Raw genomic sequence first — 7,333 nt, 5'->3', positions numbered from 1 at the left:
GCAGGTTCCAGGCTCTGAGCTGTCAGCACAGAGTCCGACGCGGGACTTGAACTCACAAGCTGTGAGATCATGACCTGAGCCGAAGTCAGACGCTCAACTGACTGAGCCACCCAGGCGTCCCTTGATTTCTAATTTTTTTGATTTAGTTTTCTTGATTTTTAAAGCTTTCTCAGTTTTCTTGATTTCTTAAACATTCACTGACCTTTCTGATTATTTTTTTTCTCTAAATATGTTAATCCTGTTAGTTAGGCTGAGGGTTGACAAACACTTTCTATGAAGAACCTGATAGCAGATATTTTGGACAGAAAGGAAAAGGAACAGAAGCAACAGAGGAAGGTGGGGGCTTGGGACACCTACATCACATATTGGGGGACCCTCGTTGCCATGTGGGCACTATTTCCTCTGAAATAACCCTCCCGTCCTCTTTCCTCGCTGCTTACTCGTTCCTTGCCTGCCTTCTCTGTGACAATGCGTCAACTCTGCCGTCACGGGACAAGAGCAGAGATCACTTGTAAATGAACGAGCATGACTGTGTTCCAGATAGGTAGCTGGGTTCGGCCTACAGACCGTAGTTTGTTGACTCCTGATTTAGGCAACAGTCTGGTTGCCACTATTTAGAAGCCTTCTTAGATCATTGATCTCATCCATTATGTATTGATTTTGTAATGTAATTATTAGGTGCAAATTTATTTCCAAATCCATAGGGCCTAGCTCACTGTGGCTGCACCCTTCTCCACACCCCTGTGCCCTCACGTAATGGCCACCCGTGTCTTGTAGACCAGATAGACTTTATATTTGAGGGCTACATGACAGAAGATGGGTTAAGAGCGGCACACAGTGCCTGGTCATGTGCATACTCAGTAAATGTGACTTTTCTGATTTCCCTTTTCCCTTAAGGTCGTGCTTAGAACCCGTCATCAACACTGAGGACTGAGTGGGGTGCAAATGGGGGTGCTGCCCTAACTTTTAAGATAAGAAGGATGCTTCCTTTACTCCACACTCCAGCCTGGTAAGTAATCTCTTGTGCTCATGATGAGTGGTATGGAGAAAAAAGCCACGATAGGGCACTGTGGGAAATAATACCATTAGATTCTTCCAGAAAATACTCAGGCTGAGGTCATCGGAGCTCGGACCACATCTAGAGTGCCCTCTCCCCTACCAACACTTCATGTATAAGTAACCCTGTTCCTGCCTTGCTCACAGGTTGAGCATATATCTGGCTCCTAATCCTATCTTGAGAGAGAAATTCAGTGCTACACAATACTTAAGAGAGAGGTGTATTGTAATGAAGATACGGTAGAAATTCAAAAGGAAGAATTCACAATATATTCCACACTGCAAAAACATAATAAAACATCCTATGAGACATTCATTTTGACTCCCACAAATTGTTTCTTGTTTTGGCCAGCTTTCTTGTTACCTTTTCTTCTCTGGTCTCAAAATCCTCTCTATCTTCCCAAGCAATTCAACTCAGCATTTCTTGTTCTATTCCAGAGCATTCTTTTAGGATCATTTTGTTCTTCTAAAGTTTATTTATTTATTTTTGAGAGAGAGAGAGAGAGAGAGAGAGCAAGCATGGGCGAGGGGCAGTGAGAGTGGGAGAGAGGGAATCCCAGGTAGGCTCCATGCTCTCAGCACAGAGCCCAATGCAGGGCTTGAACTCATGAACCATGATGTGAGATCATGACCTGAGCTGAAATCAAGAGTCAGACGCCTAACTTTCTGAGCCACGCAGGCGCCTCTCATTTGGTCCCTTTAGATGCTCCCTTGATGAGTCTGTAAATTGTAAACTATATTCGTTTTTGTTTGGCCACCAGTTTTTTGTTTCCATATCATTCTTGAAAGATACTATTTCTGAGAACACAGTTCTAGATGGACAGTTCTTTCTTTCCATCTTTTGAAAACATGGTTCCACTGTCTTTTGGCTTCATTGTTTCCGTTTTAAGTTCACTGTCAGACCACAGTCATTCTGCGGTAGGTAAGCTGTCCTTTCTTTCTTGTTGCTTTCAAGATTTTCTCTTCAGCTTTGGTGCTTTGCAGTTTCACACAGTGTGCCCGGTGTGTGTGATCGTTGAGCAAAAATTTACCCTGCTTCAGATGTATTATACTTCCTATCCCTGACGACTCATGGTTTTCATTAGATCTGGCATTTTCTTAGCTATTATCTCTTCAAACAAGGTTTCTCTCTTTCATTCCTTTTCTTCTTTCTTGTGTAACTCTGGAACTATGTTAGAAAGGCTTATTCTTTCCTCTCTTTCTTGTTCTGTTTTCTATTTTCTTATCTTTTTATGCTGCATTCTAAGTATTTATTTATTTATTTATTTAGGCTCTGTCTTCAGTTTACTAATCCTATCTTCCCTCATGTCTATTTGCCTGGTTCACCTATCCGTTAGTACACACACACACACACACACACACGCACACATTTTAATATATAGAGCTTTAATTATATATATACATATATATATATATTTTTTTTACATTTATTTATTTTTGGGAGACAGAGAGAGACAGAGCACAAGTGGGGGAGGGGCAGAGAGAGAAGGAGACACAGAATCTGAAGCGGGCTCCAGGCTCTGAGCTGTCAGCGCAGAGCCCGATGCAGGGCTTGAACTCATGAACCGTGAGATCACGCCCTAAGCTAAAGTCGGACGCTTAACCGACTGAGCCACCCAGGTGCCCCTAATTGTATATTTTTTAAATTTCAATTTCTACAAGTTCTGTTTAGTTCTTTGTCAAATCTTTTTTTGGTCACTTTTGATAGCCCTCTTTTCCTTGTTCCTTTTCTATCATATATTTCTTTCAACATTTCATACATAGTTCTTTTATGTTCTATACCTGATAATTCCAGTATTGAAGTTTTGGAGGTTTAAATCATGCTTGTTGCTTTTGCTGACTCTCACTTATGGTGGTTGGTTACTTTGTGGTTTGGTAAATTTTTTTTCTCTTTTTAAAAACATATTTAATGGGGGCACCTGGGTGGCTCAGTTGGTTAAATGTCCGACTTCGGCTCAGGTCATGATCTCACGGTTCGTGGGTTCAAGCCCCGCGTCGGGCTCTGTGCTGACACCTCGGAGCCTGGAGCCTGCTTCGGATTCTGTGTCTCCCCCTCTCTCTGCTCCTCCCCAATTCGTGCTTTGTCTGTCTCTCTCTCTTAAAAAATATGTAAACATTAAACAAATTTTTCTAACATCTTTTATTGAACTTAAGCTATGAGGATCCTCACATGACTGGGTTAAGAAGGCTTTGCTCTGGCGTGGATTTGCATTTTCATCTGCCAGGCACACAGGTGTTACCAAATGGGGATTGCTTTAACTTGTTTTCTTTGTTTGGGATTTTCAAGATTAGGTGGGTAATGAAATATTGAACCTGAGATTCATGGGACAGGAGCACATAGTTACACATCCCCAGGGAAACCATTATTAGCCTTTTATTATTATTATTATTACTGTTATTGATAATATGATCCTCCTGGACCTATGGTAGGAACAGATTTCCTTCTGACTTATTTTGCCAGGAGGCGTGTTTTTCTAGTCCAACCTTTTCCTGGACCATAAGCTCCTTTGAAGGTACAAGCTTATCTGAGACTCAAGTTCATCTCTATTTTGCGCAGGCCCAAAGACCCCATTTCCCTGCACAACCATTGAAGGTTTTCTTAAAGGATCAGATAAGAAATATTTTAGGCTTACAAGCCATATGGTCTCTGTTGCAACTACGGAACTCTGCCGGATACGTAAGTAAATAGGCGTGGCCATTTGTCAATAAAACTATTTACAAAAGGGGCTCCTGGGTGGCTCAGTTAGTTGAGTGTCTGACTCTTGATTTCGGCTCAGGTCATGATCTCATGGTTTGTGAGATCAAGCCCAGCATCCGACTCTGTGCTGACAGCGCAGAGCCTGCTTGGGATTCTCTCTCCTTCTCCCTTTGCCCCTCCCTGCTTGTGCCCTCTCTCAAAATAAATAATAAAATAAACTTAAAAAAAAAAAGCTATTTACAAAAGCAGGTGGTTCGCCTGCATACTGTAGTTTGCCAACCTCTGCTTTAGAGTCCCTGTGTTGGCATTTGTTTCCCCGGCAGCCCCAGCTTTTGAACCTCTTACTTGTTTGTTCATGGCTTATTTTGTTTTGTCTTATCTTACTTTATGTTAAATACGGGAATTTCCCTTATTATCTGGAGAGTTCATCAATTTGTTTACTGTCACAGTTCATCCAACACATCAGGGTTTTGCAGTGGAAGGATTTTCACCATATCTAGTCTTCTGTATTTCCGAGAGCAAACCCAACAACTTGTCTCTCCCCTTTAGCTTACATACGCTCTCACCTGAAAAAAAGCCGGTGAGTTGGCTGTGACCACCATCTATTTTTCTTGAAACTTCTCCCCGAGTCCTCTAGCAGCTTGTTGCACTGATTTATAGCTCCGGTTCCATCTGAGAGCTTATAGCTTCAGTTAGCAAGATTTCAGACGAGTTAAGAGTTGAGGTTCTGGCCTCTCTTCTACCATGTCAGATGACCGCGTAGAAGAAATTTGGGTGTTATATATGGATGTGGCCTTCCACAAATTCTTTCAACCATGTCTGTCGCTGCTGTAGGGGCCAAGGTTTCCCAGCAGATGAGACAAAAGAAAATCCTACTCTCTTGGACCTGGCATTTTAATGGAGAGGGACAGGTAATAAATAAGTGAATAAAACCAGAAAATATCAGGAAGTGAGAGTGCTATGTTGAAAATAAAAGAAGCAGTTTTAATGGAGTATGGCTGGCAGGTTGTTTTTGTTTGTTTAGAGTGGGGGCGGGGGGCGGGGCTCAGTGACCGGGTAACATTGAAACCTGAGTCGGGTGGTACAACGGAACAAGCTCTAGAAGGATCTCAGGCAGGGGATGAGGGAGGACCGTTCAACACAGGGCAAGAGCCATAAAGTAGGAGCAGTTTGGGTATTTTTTGGGGGCAGAGAGGATGCTAACGTGGCTGAGATATGATGATAGCAAAATTGACACAGAAAAGTCTCAAAGGAAAAAAAAAGTGGGAATCTGAGAAATGGTAGAATTAACCCAGGAATATAATGAAAAGTGGCCCTAGGATGATGGTTGAGTGGCAGTCTTAGAAAGCAGTTGGTCCAAATGAGTCTAGGTAATCACAAGACAAGAAATCCTGTTAATCACAAGACAAGAAAGGTAATAGAAATTGTGAGAAAAAAATAAACATTTTATAAGAAATTTATAGTTTAAATATGGAGCAAGCTGAGACGCGGCACGATTCAGAGCAGCTGGTGTCATTCAAGAGAAGACACCATGTTTGATCTTGACGTGTGGAACATCCTTCTTTGGGCAGCACAGAGTTAGTTAGTGGCCTTCGGTCCAGTTGCTACACTGGCTTTTTTTTTATGAGCGCAGTCACATTTCTCAGTGCTGTAGTGGGCGATATTTATGCAATAATAGCATTGTTTTTAAAGTCTATTTACTTATCTTGAGGTAGAGAGCACAAGCAGGTGAGAGGGGTAGACAGAAGGAGAGACAGAATCCCAAGCAGGCTCTGAGCTGTCAGTGGCGAACTGGATGTGGGGCTCGAACCCAGGATCTGCGAGATCATGACCTGAGCCAAGATCAAGAGTCAGATGCTTAACCGACTGAGCCACGCAGGTGCCCGTGTGCAATAACAGTTTTATTACAGATGTTGTTTTCGGGTTTAAAAATTTAGACGCAACCTTCGTTAACAAAGCAAGAAAAACTACAATTGAGTCAAGGACAGACGATAAATGTTATAAACCGTGACGCTGCAGAAGTGTGCGCAGCAGCTGAAGAAGGCAGGAAGGACCATGCTTGTTTCCTTATCTCACGTAATGTGTCTCGAGGGCACTGAGGGAAATTCAAATTTTCAAGTCTTTGGTACACCAAAAAACTAAAAAACTCCCTTCCTGGCTTATTTTTGTAACTTATTTTAGAAAGTTCTTTTATTGCACAATATTTATGGGATATTTCCTGCCACTCACTGGAGAATAATTGCAGAACGAGGCAAGACGCGCCCCTGTCCTCATGCAGCTTCTATTCCAGTGGGCGAGAACGTGCCTTATTTACAACTATCAAAAAGACTCCGTTAAAGACATGGGGTATTAGTAACATCGCAGTCATGTTGCAACTCCCACAGTCCAATTGCTTTGTATGTATCGGTGACTCCTAAAACTTTATCTTCAGAGCAGATCTAGTTCCTGAGCCCGAGAGCTGCACGTCTGAGTGCCTAATGAACATATCTAAACCTGATCTTCCACATCCTGCCGCTCCGTCAGAAAACATCTTCCTCGCTTGCACCCACACGACACCCCGCATCCAATCAGTCACCAAGCTCTGCCGACCTTGCCTCCTGGGCAGAACGCAATTCCCGACATTGGTTGTACGCCCCCCTGCTCCTCCTCGGTCCTGGCCGTCATTTCTCGACTTGGCTTCTTCCAACCCTTCACTGCCTTCCGATCCATTGTGCACGCTGCAGCCAGAGCATCATTTCAAACAAACAAATCTGATCATCTCATTAATCCGTCTAAAGTCCGTCAGTGGCTTCCCATGGCCTAGGAAAAAGTTCAACTTCTTTAATGTGGTGTGGCTGGCAAAGTCCCTCTCTTTTTCTCTCTCTCTCACGGATGTGTGTGTGCCTGCTTGCGTGACTGTGCACACACCTGAGCCTACACATTTGCTGCTTTCTCTTTCCAGAACGTTCCCCCCATCACCTTGCTGTCTTCTACTGGGGTCCTCCGGTTCCTCCTGTGAGTTCGGCTGCTTGTGTTGCCGGCAGGTTATGGGCCTCACACTTGGCTGTGAGCATCTGCTTGTTTTGGTGTTCCCTCGACTGTGCCTGACGCAGGGGAATTAGAGAATGCCGGCCGGGGTCCCACCCCTTGGTTCAAATCCTGCTTCTGCCACTTCCTTGGGCCGTTACCTAACTTCTCTTAAGCCGTGTGGGCATCTGTAGAACGGGGATCATGGTGAACTTAACCTCCTAGATTGTTATAAGACATGTGACGTGCCCAGAAGTGCATCTCTGTTCCTGCTGTGACTTGCATGGTGACTCTCACACTTCTGGTCTCGGCTTAATGAGGCTCTCAGGTCGTCCTTGAGATGCCCTCTGTTTTCATGGCTCCCACAGGTGCCCTCCACACATGCACGCCCCCTCTGGGAGTCATTCGTAGATTATTGCTAGTGTATAGTAACAGTGATTGTCTGCTGGTGTGTGAGTGCCTGGGGGTGGAAGGGAAGACCAATCTCTTGTTTCCTATGAATTCCTGGTGTTCGATACAGAACATGGGACCGTGTAGTTTGGTACACGTGGAGGTCAATAAAAAAGGAGAAGC

Source organism: Lynx canadensis, chromosome F2 (genome assembly GCF_007474595.2).
Source record: "Lynx canadensis isolate LIC74 chromosome F2, mLynCan4.pri.v2, whole genome shotgun sequence".
Classification (NCBI taxonomy): domain Eukaryota; kingdom Metazoa; phylum Chordata; class Mammalia; order Carnivora; family Felidae; genus Lynx; species Lynx canadensis.
Note: the sequence above shows the minus strand (reverse complement) of the source record.